Below are 17,308 nucleotides of genomic sequence, written 5' to 3'. Positions count from 1 at the left end.
GATACCCGTTGAAACGTTGCACTATTAAAGTTGCTAGTGATTGTTATATATAAAGCTGTGTTTGCGTTATATCAGAAAAACCTTAGTATTTTTTAATAAATTATTGCTCTTTAATTATCCAAAAGTTTTATTTTCTAAATTCAGTCTTTGGTTTAAGATATATAAGGCCTGCAATGATCGTAGAACGATCCTTTCCCCTGAGTCAACAACTTGAACAACATTAACGGCAGGGGGGGGGGGGGGGTGATTAATGCGTGCGCAGTGAATCATATGGTTTTCCATTGAGTCAAGTGGCATGGTTTCGATTCCCCACTTGTGCGTGACAAGATCACGTGAATTGGTTGACCAATCAGATTGTTTGTATTGGTCTGTGTTGAGTTAAACTGGTAGCTTCAATTTCAAAGAGTAGTAAGATGGGAGAGAAAGAGAGAGTTTAACGTCCACTCGACACGAACTTGGTCATTTTTGGGAGTAACATGGTTTATTTTTTTCAATAATTCGCTTGCGCATAGGGGTATTTAGCAGTGGGAGGAAACCGGAGGACCCGGAAAACCCCCACGAGGTTGGACACGCGACCCTACTCCTCGCCACGTACAATCGGGGACTCGAAACCACACCGGTTGACTCAATGACAGACCTTATGATACAGCGCGCACATGCTAACCCCCCAGTTAGATGGTACTAGTTTGGACAGCAGGAATATTCTACAGTACGACGACCATACTAAATAGATAGATTAAAGGCTGGCTTTCTGCTGGATTTACACAGCATACAATTTACAAACAAAAAACAACTAATAAAACCCCTAAAATAATCTTTCCATCTTGTACAGATGGATAGAAAGTTATAGAAATTTGTAGAAATTTATAGAAGTACATGGAAATTTATATAGAAATTTATTTATGTTACAAATATAGAAATGGATTTGCATAGATACAGACTTAGATAGACATGTATTTACATATATAAAAATATTTGACGTATCTTTACGTATATAAAAAATACTATAAAAAGTACTTTACGTATATAAAAAATACTATAAAAATACTTTACATTATAAAAAATACTTTACATTATAAAAAATACTTTACGTATATAAAAAATACTTGGCGTATCTTGACGTATATAAAAAGTCCTTTACGTATATAAAACGTCCTTTACGTATATAAAAAGTCCTTTATGTATATATAAAAAGTACTTGACGTATATAAAAAATACTTAACGTATATATAGAATTTGATTACGTAGACAGAAATGTATTTATAAAGATATATAGATACAGGAAATCACTTAAAATAGGCGTTAACAAAACAAGTCTCCGTAGGAGTTTTATTACGTAAGATGTTTTATTCTGTGTTGTTTACTTTTAAAATTATTAATAAATTTTTACTTTGTATATCCAATCTTATGTCGTGTATATCGTTTAATACAAAGATAAAACGGTTTCTACTGGGAAGAAAACCATTCAACTCAACATGTTTCATTTTCTATCTGTTCTCCCTGGAGATGTACATGAATAAAACCGATATTAATCCCGGAGATGTATTAAATAGTTATTCACAGAGAAACAATTATAAAATACACATTAAAGGACCCTGAAAAACATCTTGATCGGTCGTCATTATCGTAATAAAACAGATACATGCTATAGTTAATTCATATCTCATTTCCGGTGTTCATATCGAGCAACAATTTACTCCAGTCACGGAATTATAACATAGAGCTCACGATCTGTTGACGGTTGACATGTACTTCTATTGTGTTTCTTCAACTAAAATGAATTCAAAATTAAATTGTCCAACCCACATTACACCTTTACACTATAATATAATCGTATGTACAAAGATTTGAGGAAAATACTCTATACTACGGTCGTTACTTGTAAGAGAGGTGGGGGGGGGGGGGCGTTGATAGTGCACGAAATATATATACTCTTCAAAAAAAAGTAGGGGATATTGAAATGCAAATACCTATGCAAGTTGTGATATGATAAATAGTCATGGACACTTGACATGCGTTCAGAGTATGTTCACAGATGAAGAACTTATGCCCCAACAGAACCACTGAGCTGCACGTGCGACACCCAATAGCGCCATACACGTGGGAGGGGTTCATTGTCATATTTGACACTTTAAGGTAGGGTTGATGAAAACTGCCGCTTGCTGGTTTATCCTATCCGCGTTGGCTTTCCTATCGGTTCTTACATAAGATTTACTGTTTAGCGTATCTTTCCTTTAGTGTGTTACGTAGCACTGCAAGAGGAGTTGGTCAAATTGCCCCAAATCGTGATTGGACGGTTGATTAGGGGCATGCCACGAATAATTGCTAAATGTCTGATCATTGTTGGAGCAATTACTCATTATTAAGACACAAATCAAAAAACGTCCATTTTCACTTTTTATAGTGTATCTCTTTGCGAGTGAAAAGGGGCCGTCAGATAAACCGCCCATATGAACTGTTTATGTTCATGTATAGACAATTGGCCTGTTATTAACATACACTGGTTACCTCTAATAAAAACAGCAGTGCATTTTCGCAGTTTTGTATTGTTTCTGAATATCCCCTACGTTTTTTTGAAGAGTATATATAAGCAACATGGGTGGCTATTAAACATTTTTGGTGGACTAAAACTAATTCAATATTATGTTATCCACTATTTGTTTTTACATATTATGGAATGAGCACATAAAACCCATTGCCCGTATTTGTATTACAGTTGTCTGTGGGCGTTTTGGAGTAATTAAGAACTGAAATCATATTTGTGTTTTTTCGAAAGGAACCTATAAATTATTTTCTAAAATCTACACATTTGGTGCTTGGTCGCTTGACTTATTCTCTGTTTTATCTGTGTCTTCAAAAGGAACATACAAATCATTTTCTAGGATTTCCATTTCAGACGAAGCAACGTTTTGCTTTGTCCTGCTTTCCATGTCGGGTGTAGCAACGTTTTGTTTTGTCCCGTTGTTAGAAGCATTATCATATATACTGCTTGTCATAGGTTTCGACACCTCAACAGCAGAATTTTCAAAAGGAACATACAAATCATTCTCCATGATTTCCATATCTCCTGATGGTCGATGTTGTGGTATATTATTGGTTGTAGAAGCCACAGCACCAGTGTTATCTGGATTGCTGGATGCCTCGTAGGGTATGTACAGTTCGTTCTCTAGTATTTCCATATCTCCTGATGGTCGATGGTGTTGTATATTATTGGCTGTAGAAGCCACAGCACCAGTGTTATCTGGATTGTTGGATGCCTCGTAGGGTATGTACAGTTCATTTTCTAATATTTCCATATCTCCTGATGGTTGTTGATGTTGTGGTATGTTATTGCTTGTAGAAGCTACAGCACCAGTGTTATCTAGATTGTTAGGTGCTTCGTAGGGTATGTATAGTTCGTTCTCTAATATTTCCATATCTGCCATATCAGTTGCATTGCTCTTTGTTGCTTGTTCCGGTGGATTCCCATCAGTCACATTAAACCTTCTTCCGGCCTTATTCACAACGGCATATTCTGGTGTATGACCTGTTGCCAAGCCCGATGGATTGGTATTAATATTATCATGTTTAACATCCTCATCCTGGGTATTCAAACTTTCTAGTACGAAGTAATTTGGAGCAGTATTATTGTTAACAGTGTTGTTAATATGCACGTGCACATTCTGTTGTAAGACATTAGCCCTCCTTTTTCGTACTCTGAAAAAGATAATCATACAATGATTGGGTTTATAATATAAATATCGATATTAATCCATCTGAACGTATTTCACAATAATTTACTATATACATGTGTTTATACAGATTATAATCACCTAACATAAGATGGTGGAGATGGCGTCATTAGATCATTATATCGTGGCTGTGTTGTGGTTACGATCCCACTGTTAAATATATATACATAAGTTTAAGTTTAAGTTTATTACATTTAATATAGCGCTCATTACTGAAATACATGTATATATACATACACAAGAGTTATTGCAAAACGATTACCATATGTTCAACCAAAATGACCTGATTAGTGTCGACTGTACGTTAGTCTCGAAATGACCTGGTTATTATCGACTTTAGGTTAACCCCCATCGCCCGTGTATCCCCAATTAATAACGTAACTCAAACATACATTGATGGCAATATACAACTCCGCTTGTTGCGATACATTTGAGCAACTTCCCTTCCCAGCTATCCAGTCTGCTGGAAACAGTATCAGATATCATGACATATATTTTATGTCTAGATAGTATTAATTGTTTTAGGGGACATTATAAAAATCAATCTTACCTGAATAAAACACATACAATTACTACTATTAATATCAACACCAGTCCACCAACAACACAACCAACTATCAACAATAAATCTGAATAAAAGAACAATTCCACCTATCACATATACATCCAAATAAAAAGAAAACATCATTGGGAAGTTCATCCACCGGATTTAACACTACCATATGCATTTTTATCAAATTCTGAAACATAGCAGCTAGCCCTAGTTTAACCTTATTTATTAAAGAGTTTTTCCAAGCACTAAGTAATCAACGATTGTCACATATTCTGGGTGTCATCTTACTGTCTATTAATTACTTGGGGCGTCGTATCAGTTAACATTACAGGGTAAATATCACTGGAAGGGACAGTGTTTGTCAATAGGAAATTTAAATTGACTTTACTGGGTAAAATATCACAGTTTTACTATACGAAAGGCGAGCGAAGCAAGATGCCTTAATTTTGAGGGGCGTTAGATGACTATTAAGAAGACCATCGATACTTTGTAGATATAGGTACTAAATAAGATGAGTATTAGGAAGACCAGTTTCACATTGTCGATCTAGTTACTAAATAAGATTGACTGTTATTGATCGATGATACAAAATAACTCTGTATTTTCTATCATTTGGAGAGAAGATAAACATGCGGTTTAGCTCGTACCCCTACTTAAATATTATTATATCTAGTTACATTTACTGTTGCCTGTTTGTTGTGCTGCACTGTCTGATGGATTGGTCGATGTTCTTGATGTTGAACCAGATCGCAAATCTGAGGTGTTAGTTGATGTTTGAGATGAAGTGCTGTAGTTGGATGTGGTATTGGAATCTGTGTTATTTACTGTAGTGGGATGGGCAGTTGATGTTTCTGATGAAGTATTGGGGTCGGTTGCAATGCTGGAAGGTCTGTTATTTACTGTAGTTGTACTGGTAGAAATCTCAGTCTGTGTAGAAGATGAACCTGGAGTTGTAGTACTGTCTGGTTGTGGTGTGGTGGGTGTGGGTGAAGCAGTTGTTTCATTTATATTATTACAAGAACCCGCCAAAGATACACCTGTAAAACGTGGAGCAGAACACACTTACAACACAAGGTATGGATCGTTCATCTACTTTTACTTTATGGTATACCCGTAAAGGGTGTTAGACGACACCAGATTCAACTTTTACTGTTTCTATCTGGTACGATACGTTACAGAACTGAGCAAAAAAAAAGAAGAAAGGACTAACAACCAATCCGAATTACTTGTTCGACATTGAATTCATATCGAGTTTTCAATATTTACCTTGTATTTCAATCCATAGTTTTAGTCCATTTATTTGTTGATGAGTAAATATAACATCAGCTGTTGTTGATGTTGGTGTTCTTGTTGATTGTAGTCTGTGATTATAAATTTGTAAAGTGGATTGGGAGTTTTCTCTACTGGTTCTATTATAAGTTATATCACCATATTGTATAAATAAATTAGATCTTACTCCATCACTAGATGTTTTTAATCTAAGATCTAACATAGTTATAGATGTTATACTTGTACCATGTATATCACATTTACAACTTGATTCATTTGATTTAAAACCATTCGTAGTATTTGGATAATTATGTGAAAGCAGATATGTTTTGTTTTCATTTTCTTTTATTAAAGTTAACCAGTCTTGACACATATCCTGGCCATTTTCTTCTGTAATAGAAGACATAATATAATGATCAGTCAAATATCATCATTCATAACTCTCTAGGTACTTATAAATAACTTACAGAACAACGAAACATTTTTCATGGACATATTTACCTGTTTGACTTATATACGGAATGATTCACACTTTATTATATAACCACATAATTTAGTAGGTTTCGTCTTTGAGTATAATGCAAATTCAGATCTAATGTCGAGCCGCTACAAGGCATAAGATCTATGAAGAATTATAGATAGTGGAAATTTGACTGAATCAGCATGGCTACATGTATTTCATAATGCATGCAGTCTTTATTTTGAAATATCTCCATTAATCTTTATTAATCTTCTGGCTATGATAGTACCATATCTAATATTGTTTCATGTGGATAATTTTATCTCATTAGTGAAAAGGTGAGAATAAAATGGCTGGTGGAGACGTGCATAGACTTGTACAACTCACATACTTTCCATAATTTACATATATATCCTTGACGGTCACTTTTGCAATACTATGGGTTCTATTGACAAAACAAACCGCTCTAGTCAGTGATTGTGACACAGCTTTTGACAAAAAGAAAGGTCTTATAACAGATATCTAAAACCAGAGACAATGCGTTTTTTACACTTTTTAAATAAGATACTTCAAGATGGTATTATCGATGGTTGTGAAATAATACGTATTAATTATATGTTCTGGTTTATCGTATTTTTATAGCAACTTTTCGAATACAAAAACATAATATGGAACACAATTACTATTTTATTTAAAGCGGCGTTTCGTCGAGGGTTCTCTCAACGTTTTCAAGCAAATGATAGTGAAAATGGTAGTAGTATCTTGGTGTTTAACGTCTGCTTCCACATAAGTGATATCGCAGACAAGAAATAGGAGAGTCGAAACTGCTCCCTGTTTTTAGAATATGATTTTGCAATCTTTCCATTTTAGGCCTTAGGCAATGGATTGGGTTTTGTGGGAAGTTCTTCCCTTTATTTAGTAAAAAACATATCGTTGGTAGATGTTTTCTTCTGCTTCTGGATTGGTAGATGTCTTCGTTGTGGGATTAGTGTTTCGGTGCCAGGCCCGCCTTATCGTGACCTCCCCTTACTCCACAATCTCACTCTATGGGTTTGGTATCTGTTTCTTTTGCCGAATAGTGTTTAGGTCGCGAATCCGTCTGACCGTAACTCCCCTTACTCCACTATCCTGCTAGTTTGGTAGATGTCATATTTGTGGGATTTGTGTTTAGGTGTCAGGCCCGTCTTATCGTGACATCCCCTTACTCCCCTATCCCACTCTGTAGGTTTGATGTCTATTTTTTGCCGGAATAGTGTTTAGATGCCGAGTCCGTCTGATCGTGACTCTCCCTTACTCCACTATCCTGCCAGTTTGGTATAAATCCCCTATGTAGTTTAGTGTTAAGATGCCGAGCCCGTCTAACCGTTGCCCTCTCTTACTTCACTATTCTACTTAGTCCAACTGTGTCCATTAGGGCGTGGATTTGTTCGAAGATTTGCAGTTTCAGATCTGGTCTCGGGAAGAGTAAGTTCTTAGTGTTGAATGGTATGTTGTTAGTCTCCATCATTCTCACTAGTTCCCTTCTCTCCTCCTTGTATACCTCGCAGTCTACCAGGACATGGTTGGTGGTACATTCTTCTCCGTACTCACAGACGATGACTTGGTGTTTGTAGTCTTGCAGCCGCTCTTTCACCCTTAGTTTCGATATAAGTCTGCATATATCTCTTCTAGGGTGATTGATCGCTGTCTTCGTGTAGATTTTGTCATCAAGTCGGAATCTGTATGTGTCAAGTTAAACGAGTTTTAATTCCCAGAATGAATTGACCTGTCTTTTAACCATACTGTAGATTTCCGTGGTGCTGTAGTCTATGGTGCGGAGTGGCGCTGTGTCCATGAGACCTTCGTTGGCGAGTCGATCTGCCCCCTCGTTTCCTCTAATGTTGACATGTGATGGAATCCACACGAGCTCTAATTTGCTTCCCTTCTCCCTTCTCTATGGCCCTCTGGTACAGCTGCCTGATTTCCAAAATGACTTCTGGTCTTGAGTCCGAGTTGTCATTTTGGATTGAAATCAGACTGCTCAGAGAGTCGCTTGGAATGACGAACTTACTAGTTATTGGGCAGTTTCCTGCTTATTCCATGTTCCCCGTTTGACAGATATATTCCAAACGAGCTTGTGCCACTTTCAGGGTTGCGTGAGCCATCCGTGTACACATGGTCCCAGTCATCAGACGGCCAGTTGTCTTCCAGGTATTCTAGAGAGAAAGCACGTGCAGCAGTGGGGTTGTTTTTCTTGTCGGTTTTCTGTAGTAGATCTAGATTGACCGGCGGTATAGGGAGCGTCCAAGGGGCGATTGCTGAGGGGGGAGGGGTCGTGTTCATTTATCACGAGCTCCCCCAGTCGCAGTTCCTTGATTGTTTCCCTGATACCCTGGCCGAAGCTTTTCTTTCTAGGATCTCTCACATATCTTGTCTTTTGTAGACTCACAAAAGTAGCGGATCTTTCGCCCAGTTGCGAGATCTTGGCCCAATACCTTGTCGCTAGTTTTTTTCTTCTTAGGGATAGGGGCAACTCCCCGGCTTCCTGTAGTAATGCCTCTCTCCTAGTCCCAAGCCCTACGCCAGTCGCAATACACAGAGCTTTGTATTGGATGGTGTCAAGCTTACTTAAGAGTTTTGGCGCGCAGTTCATGAAGGCCAAAGAGCCGTAGTCTAATACAGAGCGTATTAGAGCACGATACACCATCATTAATGTAACTCTATTGGCACCCCATGTGCTACCCGTTATTGTTCTCATTAAGTTTAGGACTTTGGAGCATCTATCTACAGTCAAGTCGATGTGCGGTTTCCAGGTCAGCCTTCGGTCAAAGATTATGCCAAGGAACTTGGTTTGGTCTTTAAACTCGATGGTTTTCCCGTTCATACACAGAGTCATTCTGCTTATCCCACTATCCCTGCTCACAAGCATACCGACCGTTTTCTTCTCTGAGACTTTAAATCCCCATGCGTTTGCCCATGTCATGAATTTGTCTAAGGCCTTTTGCATGTTCTTTTGAAGTTCACAAAAGCTCCTCCCTTTCCTCCATATGGTACTGTCAGTTCTGGCATCGAGGTAGGACGATTTTTGTATGTCATTGATCATGATATTGAAGAGGGTGGGACTGATGACGACCCCTGAGGCGTGCCATTTTCTAATGTTTCATCGGCACTCAGGAATCTGCCAACATTCACCTGTATCCTTCTATCGCCCAGAAAGCTTTTGATCCACCGAAACATTATGCCCGTTATCCCGATACGTCCCAACATAAAAGGCAGCCCGTCTAACCAAACCAAATCGAAAGCCTTGGTACATAACAGGCACCCCGAGAGGAGTGCCTGCGACATAATTTGCTGTGTGCGTTGGTTTTCTATATACACTGGTTTATGTGATTACAAATTAATTTATAATAAGTGAAGTATAATAAGTGAATATAATAAGTGTTTTCCTATCTTTTGTTTTTCTCATCTACGAAACAATTAATATGTGGTTCCCCATATAATTGTGTGCTACTATATAATTACCCTCTATATATTTTTATAAGTTTCCTTCTGATCTGTTACTATACTAAGGTTATGATAAAGTCTCAGCTAACCATTATTGGCTAATCAGATGTAAATTATTTTGTATGTTATTATAAGTTTCCCTTTGACCTGTAACTTTACTATTATCAGTGGTTTCCCAATATGGTTTATTGGCGATAATTAGTTGTTATATATTTTGTGTATATGGTTTCATAATCTCTTATTCCTATATAGAAGATTGACTTAATATATTAAATGGTTTCCGTATTGATTAAGATTAATAAGTTGTTACTTGTTTTTGTATATAAACCATCTGTACATTATTTTCACTAAACGTCGTATCGTCCAATCAGTCTCACATCAACTCTATGCAAAACATTAGAAACAATAATTACAAACAGACTTAAGTATCACTGTGAAAGCAATAATATCTTCACAAATCGGCAAAGTGGCCACAGCTCCGACAGGTCTACTGCAGACCATATCATCAGATTGCAACATGACATCTCCAAAGCATTTACAGCCAAACAATACCTTTGTGCAATTTTCGTCGACTTAACAAAGGCCTTTGACCTTGTATGGGTGGACGATCTTTTATATAAACTCCACAACGCAAAAATCAAAGGCCGAATGTACAAGTGGATAGAAGACTTTCTCAATGATAGGCATATCAGAGTACGCGTAGGGAACTGTCTGAGCGAAAAATTCAAAATGGAAAACGGAACACCGCAAGGATCCGTTATCAGTCCAATACTTTTCAACATAATGATAAATGATCTTCCTAGTTATGGGGGGAAGGACACAGAATCGGCGCTGTTCGCAGATGACAACTCGTTCTGGAAAGCATCAAAGGATATAGGCAAAATCAAAAAATCACTGCAATACATTTTAGAACAAATTTCTAAGTGGGCAAATGGGTGGGGGTTTAAAATATCAGAGGGAAAGACAGTAGCAATGCTGTTCCATCCGACCGATAGCAATAGGAAAATTGATTTAAATCTAAACGGCACGAAAATTGAATTTAAAACAGAGGCCATTTTTCTTGGCATGCCATTCGACTCTAAACTATTTTGGAAGCCTCATATCGATGGCATAGTAAGTCGCACATCGAAAACACTCAACATGATGAAATGACGCAATGGGTCGCCAATAGGAGCACTCTTATGTTAATATACCGAGCACTCCTCCGCTCGGTAATAGACTACGGATGTCTGGCTTATGCAAATGCAAGTGATATACAACTAAATAAACTAAACACAATACAAAGTAAAGCAATACGACTAGTAACGAGAGCAGCTATAGGAACCAAAACAGTTGCCATATTACACGAGATGGGAGAGCTTCCGCTTGATCTCAGGCGCGAGGAACTGTCACTCAAGTATTGGGGTAAACTACAAATGCTAAAAGAAAGATGTCCGACATATAAGTGCCTCAAACAATTTAAACGAATAGGCTTCAGGAAAAACAATCGCCCCACTCCTTGAGTAGCATCAAATCCATAGAATCAAATTCCTCCAAAAGCCGGCAGGACATAATCCGTCAAGTTAGGGACTTAAATCAAAAATTCAAGAATAATGGGAGAGAGGTAGTCCTTGCATGGATCCCCTACCACGTTAATATTTTCGGCAACGAACAAGCAGACAAACTAGCCAAGGAGGGGTTGTCACTAAACGAACTAGAAAATTTAGAATATAGCAGTCAGGAATTTGCAAGTATAGCAAAAGAGAAGATTAGAAATGCATGGAAAGCCCGTCTAAAACAAACAAATACTCATCGCTATCAAATAGATTGCAATCTTGTAGACAAGGTTTACATCAATCACCCTTCTATCAAAATATGCGAACTCATCACGAGGCTTAAAACAATAAACGTAGTCAAAGACTACACCTATACACCAATTAAATGCCCGTGTGGACAAATTGCAAGCACCTCACATCTGCTAATCAACTGCAATCAATTAAACAATGAACGTTAATCAATGATTGACAAACTGATAGAGAGGGGAAAAACCCTCTGTCTCAACTCTCTCCTTTCTCCACAGCCTGAAGATAGATACTGGACATCTCAGCTGGTCTGGGACTTCATTGAAAATATAGGCATGACCAAACACATATAATAATAAAACCAATCAATTAAAACACACTCAGTAGGGCGAAACGCAACAACGTCCCCTAGAGGGAAGCGCCAATCACCCTACACTACTAATAAAACTACTATGAAATTAATGAATTAAAATACACTAAGTAGGGCGGAGCGCAAAAACGTTCCCTAGAGGTAAGCGCCACCCGTCCTACATCACTAATAAAATTATGATAAAATTAATGAATTGAAATACTCCAGTAGGGCGGAACGCAAAAACGTCCCCTAGAGGGAAGCGTCACCCGTCGTACACCACTAATAAAACTTTAATCTAATGAATCACGGTGTTAGCGTAAAAATCTCCCCATAGAGGGAAACGCAACACACCCTGAAATATATTTTACTATCTCCTTTTGACTAAATAAATATTGATTGTAGATCATATTAAGCTATCATATATGCACTATTGTATTTTTTTTTACTCTTAATAAGAATTGAATGTAAATTATATTAACTTGTCATAAATGCAAATTGATTTTCTTACTTTTTTATATTTTATTATTATTATTATTATTATTATTATTATATGAAATGAAATATTTTTTTTTTTATATTATTATTACTCTTATTATTATTATTAATAAATACTCCCCCCCCCCCCCGAAGCCTTAAAACCCAAAACCACCGTAAGACCAGATACTCTCTTTTCTCTCTCCTTCTTTTCAAGGACTGGATTATTCCTTCAGGGAACCAATAACAAAAGGAATGAACAACAGAAATAAAGATGAAAACAATACCACCATACCGGACAACAAACCCAAATGGAAGGAAGAATGGACCAGGCCTTACACTCACGAACAAGCCCCAAGGAAGAGTTGCACCGCCCTGCCATTCAACCGGACAGAACGACCAGACCGACTAAAACGACCCAAGATATATAAATATATATTATGTACATAATATGTTTAAATGTTCGTCCACTTTCATGTCTGTTTTGTCAAAATGTCCGTATATAAATGTTTATGTCTGTCTGTCTAAATGTTCGTCCATATTCATGTATGTTTGTCAATGTCTGTGATTGTCCCTACTAGCACCTCATTACTTTGCTCTTGTTATATCATGTCTCGTCCTCCTATCTATTGTCTTCTGTACATATATATAAAAACCTAACTATCCTTTAATTTTTTCCATAATCACATTGTAAATATTTTCACTATGTATATATAACATGTAATTGTCTGCGATATCACTTCGGTGGAAGCGAACGTTAAATAAAGCTATTTCACACATATTTTCACTATCATTTGCTTGAAAACGTTGAGAGAACCCTCAACTAAACGTCGCTTTAAATAAAATAGTAATTGTGTTCCATGTTATGTTTTGTATTACGTATGTCAATTGCTAAATGCCACTCAAAGAAGGAACTTTTCGAATATTTCCTTGATATTTACCGACTATTCGAGTAGTGATTTAGTTCGAATGGCAGAATACTAATAACCACATAAAGTCAATGTGTATATATGTTTACTTACTTGGAATACATCTATAGTTAACAGTACTTCCTGTACAATTACTATAATTAGGTATATATTGTAAACATGGTGATGGTTGTCCAATACAAGATGTTATTAAACCTGTATCACTATTAGTCAATGGTTGACCACATATCTCTGTAGAACTACCACCACAATCAGATCCTTGATTATAAAAATACCCAATACTCTCTACATGTATCATATCATCATTGGTAGGACAAGTCAGATTCACTGATGGGAAGTTTCCACCTTCTTTACATACTGTAATATCTATACCTATATATAAGATAATATAAATACGTTAAACAAGCTGGGTTAGCTATATATAATATCTATACCTATATATAAGAAAATATAAATATATATAAATACGATAAATAAGCTACGTTAGCTATATTATTAAATATAACTAATAGAAACCATATCTAGATAAACAGACTGAGAGTAATCCCCGCACAACATATAGAAATTATAAATTAAATGAATTAGAATAGGGTTCCGGGGATTCACGGTGGCTAAGTGGGTAAGGCCCTGGCTCGCAAGCCTGGAGGTCACGGGTTCGATCCCTGCATTGGCCGAGAAAGTTCATCGGGATTTTCCGATGTGGTTCCTCCCTTGTCAGTGGTGCAGAACGGAGGGTCTGACAAGGACAGCTGTCTAGTCGTTCGGATGGTGCGAAAAAACGAGGACCCGGAGAAGACCCACGAAGTTAGATCAGTGAACCTACTCCTTTGCACGTACAACCAGGGAATCGAAACCACACCAGTTGACTCAGTGACAGACCTTATGATACAGCGTGCACGTGCTATCCATTCGGCCATCCACATCCACCCACTAAGTATCCAGTATAATAAACATATTAATAGTTTGTGTATATTCATAACAGTAAGCTATGAATCCAGTATAATAAACAAATGAACTCACCATCTATAACCTTCGTACAATGACAGGAAACGATCAGGATCACCCAAACCCTCATTATATATTTACACACTTTCACGTAATATAACTTATACTAAATATATGACTGTTTAGTTCACGTTATATATCATACACTATATACATGATCGCTTGATAGAAAGATTTGAACACTTGAAATCAACAAGGAAGTTTAATGTTGTTTGAGGTTATTGTATGGGGAGCAAGCTTTCGCAGTCTACATAACCTTTGCCTTTCTTTCATGACACATATTCAGCTATACAAAGTGATATGACGCATATCAGTACATAGTGAATCAGATATTAAAATGAACAACAGTATTTTTAGTCGTTGAGTTAGGGTTAACCCTAGTGAATTGCATATTGAAATCAACAACAGTTTTTTTAGTCGTTGATGTCTAAAGTTACAATACGTCTATACAATAACCTGTCGTTATTTATCATGGTTTAGTCATACTACAATTGATACATTATTCGAGGCTTTGAGCAAGTAAAATTATAAATATAAGGTTCAATTGTAAAATGTTCAACACACATCATCACAGTTTGCAGGAAAATAAGTAATTATGTTACAAATAGTGAGGAGTGGAACACTGAAATCATAATCTTATCTTACCGAACAGTTGTTCTGTATTTTCGACTGACATGAAATCACGTGATTCTGGTTCGGCGGCCATTTTAAAATGAATAGAAATTTCGCATAGCAGTTGTGTTTAATCAAATCATATAATCATATGGTAAGGTTTCACCTTTATTTCAATGGGAATTGGTTCATTATATGTTAAGCTATGTACAGTACAGTTTGGGGTCATGAGTGTTATTGGAAATTAAGAGAGTTATAGGCCAGTAACTGTTTTGTAGTCAAATAACTACAAAACTTGTTCAAATGAAGGCCTTAGGACGGTCCACTGCTGTGGCTGAAGCAAGACGGAAGACATCAGTAGTGGAACCATTTGTAAGCCGTGACCATAAAATAATAGATATACATTGTCCGTCAATATTACAGCACCCCCGAGAACACTTCCCGCCCCCCCCCCCGTCGTTGCTCTGCGCTAGACGGCCCTGCTGCGCTGTACAGTAATTGAGACTCCAAGACGTAAGACATTCTGGACTATATGTCTATTGTTTATCTCTCTATAATGCCATTTACTTTACCGGTTTTCTCTCAATGCTAAAGACCCCTACGCGCACGCGAATTATTGAAATAAAATTGAACCATGTGTTAGTCCCGAAATGACCTAGTCTGTGTCGAGTGGACGTTACCCCGCCCCCCTCTCTCTTTCCCTCTCTCTCTCTCTCTCTCTCTCGCTCATTTACTTTAAACCAGCGTTATTGTGGTAGCAAACTAATTTTAGAATTATAGTTTTCATAGGCTGTATTTGAGAAATATATGGGTCGGTTGATAAGTGACCATACAATAGTATGTTTTAACACCATGTAAATACATGACGTTGTTGATTTGTATGAATTTAATACTATTATTGTTACTTTAATATAAGGGGAGTTTTCAAATTCAACTTTATCCTGACAACTCATAAATTTACAATAAAATACTGACTGTATCACATGTATGTAATAAAACCATGACACTGTAATCATATATTTTTACTTTTAATAAAAGACTGGATGTCACGGTATTAGACGTATGTAATAAAACCATGACATTGTCAGCATGTATTTTTACTTTTAATAAAAGACTGGATGTCAAGGTATTAGACGTATGTAATGAAACCTTGACACTGTGAAGATGTATATTTTTACGTCCACGTGATCCCTGGTTAGTTACACTCTAGACATGTTCATCGTTATTTAGTTGATTTGTAAAAGGTTAAAAGTATTGGCATCGAATGGTCTAAAGTGTTGCGTTACATATCTTCACCACTATGATCTCATCATTGATACAAAGGCTTGGTACCGACAGGTCTAAAGTGTTGAGTTACATGACTTTGGTACGAAGGAAGATATGCTTAGTACCAAGTAGTCTAAAGTTTTAACGATGCAGATGTTCAGTTAGTCACCTGATATAATCGTATGTTTAATACAACGACTGTATTTTATAAAGGCCTTGCATATCATATTGTGTTTTGTGCATGGTTTCCCGTTTGTCGGTTTAATTCCATTCAAATCATTATTGAATGACTTTACCCTGCCCCTCCCCTATACTACTCTCTCGCTTTATTGGGTTCACCTCTCTTTATTCGTTGTAATATAATCTATTGCTCGTGTTTATAATAAAAACTTTCACCCTATTTATTATTACTACCTTGTTGTATAACTTGGCTATATACACGAATAAAGACACCGATTTCACAAGATGGCGGCTTCTAAAGCTCATATGTTATATATTTATATGGTATATATAGTAGGATATACGACAGGTTGGTATATATTTATAATGGTATATATAGCAGGGGATATATAAAGGGGGAAATATTTGTTTAAAATTATTTGATGACGACTGTTCTGAATATTATTACATGGTTGAAGTTAATATGTCTTTATTTCAACAATTTAAAAAATGTCAATACTTCCGCCACTCTCTATTGGGCACAAATCATGCGTGATCTTATTATTGTTAGTACCTATATTCCCCACTTCGACCTTGTCATAGTGTACCATACTATAGGGCCTATATACTGTAGATGTTATTTAAGATGCTCTGGTTAATGTATTGAAGTCGTTAGATAGTACCAGCGACAACGAGATCTAGGCTAACAAGGATATGTCTGGTAGTTTAAAATCGGGCAATAACACCATAGTCTGGTAATCCAAATATGGCAAGCCCATGCTTTAGAAACGTGGACACCCGTCCTCCTGGGTGCCCATATAAGTACACTGTGCTGAAATTCAGGGTAGCTTCTGTGTAGCTGACCAATCAGATATAGGAAGTACCTGGTCAATTTCCCGGGTTCAGTCCATGACTCATGCACGTATCCTCTTTATAAATGACCTTCGATGTTTGCAACCTATGTATCCAGTGCTTGCCATAGAATGTAAAAACGAATTGGGGTATTGTTATTGCTGTGCGTAAACCGAATAATTGGAGCAAGATACAAATTCACAACGTGAGCTGTCGAGTGACATTTAGAGACACGCTTTAACGGCCGAGATAAAGATATATATATACACAATGTTTAAAGTGTAGTCCTGGAGTAAAGAATTACAAAAATAACCAGAGACAAGGCTATTATAATATGTAGTAGAGAAGAGAGTATGCGTCACAGGTTGGATGTGGAGAGCTT

The 17,308-nt window shown here is 36.9% G+C and overlaps 2 long non-coding RNA genes across 2 annotated transcripts in view; both read right to left on the bottom strand.

Annotated features, from left to right (window-relative positions):
* LOC126829478 (uncharacterized) overlaps positions 1 to 14,169 on the bottom strand; it is a 37,551-nt gene extending 23,382 nt beyond the window's left edge. Inside the window, exons 1-2 of the long non-coding RNA XR_008788945.1 lie at positions 14,053 to 14,169; positions 13,126 to 13,404 (exon numbers count right to left, since the gene is read on the bottom strand). This is a non-coding gene — a long non-coding RNA (uncharacterized LOC126829478). The remainder of the gene's footprint in view (positions 1 to 13,125; positions 13,405 to 14,052) is intronic.
* On the bottom strand, positions 174 to 5,705 carry LOC126829476 (uncharacterized). The gene is made up of 4 exons (XR_008788944.1): positions 5,551 to 5,705; positions 4,962 to 5,321; positions 4,282 to 4,360; positions 174 to 3,696 (listed from the first exon to the last, which is right to left on the bottom strand). It is a non-coding gene; the product is annotated as an uncharacterized LOC126829476 (long non-coding RNA).
* Positions 14,170 to 17,308: the final 3,139 nt, after the last annotated feature.

Source organism: Patella vulgata, chromosome 8 (assembly GCF_932274485.2).
Source record: "Patella vulgata chromosome 8, xgPatVulg1.2, whole genome shotgun sequence".
NCBI lineage: Eukaryota > Metazoa > Mollusca > Gastropoda > Patellidae > Patella > Patella vulgata.
This window is presented reverse-complemented; position numbering and strand designations above follow the sequence as displayed.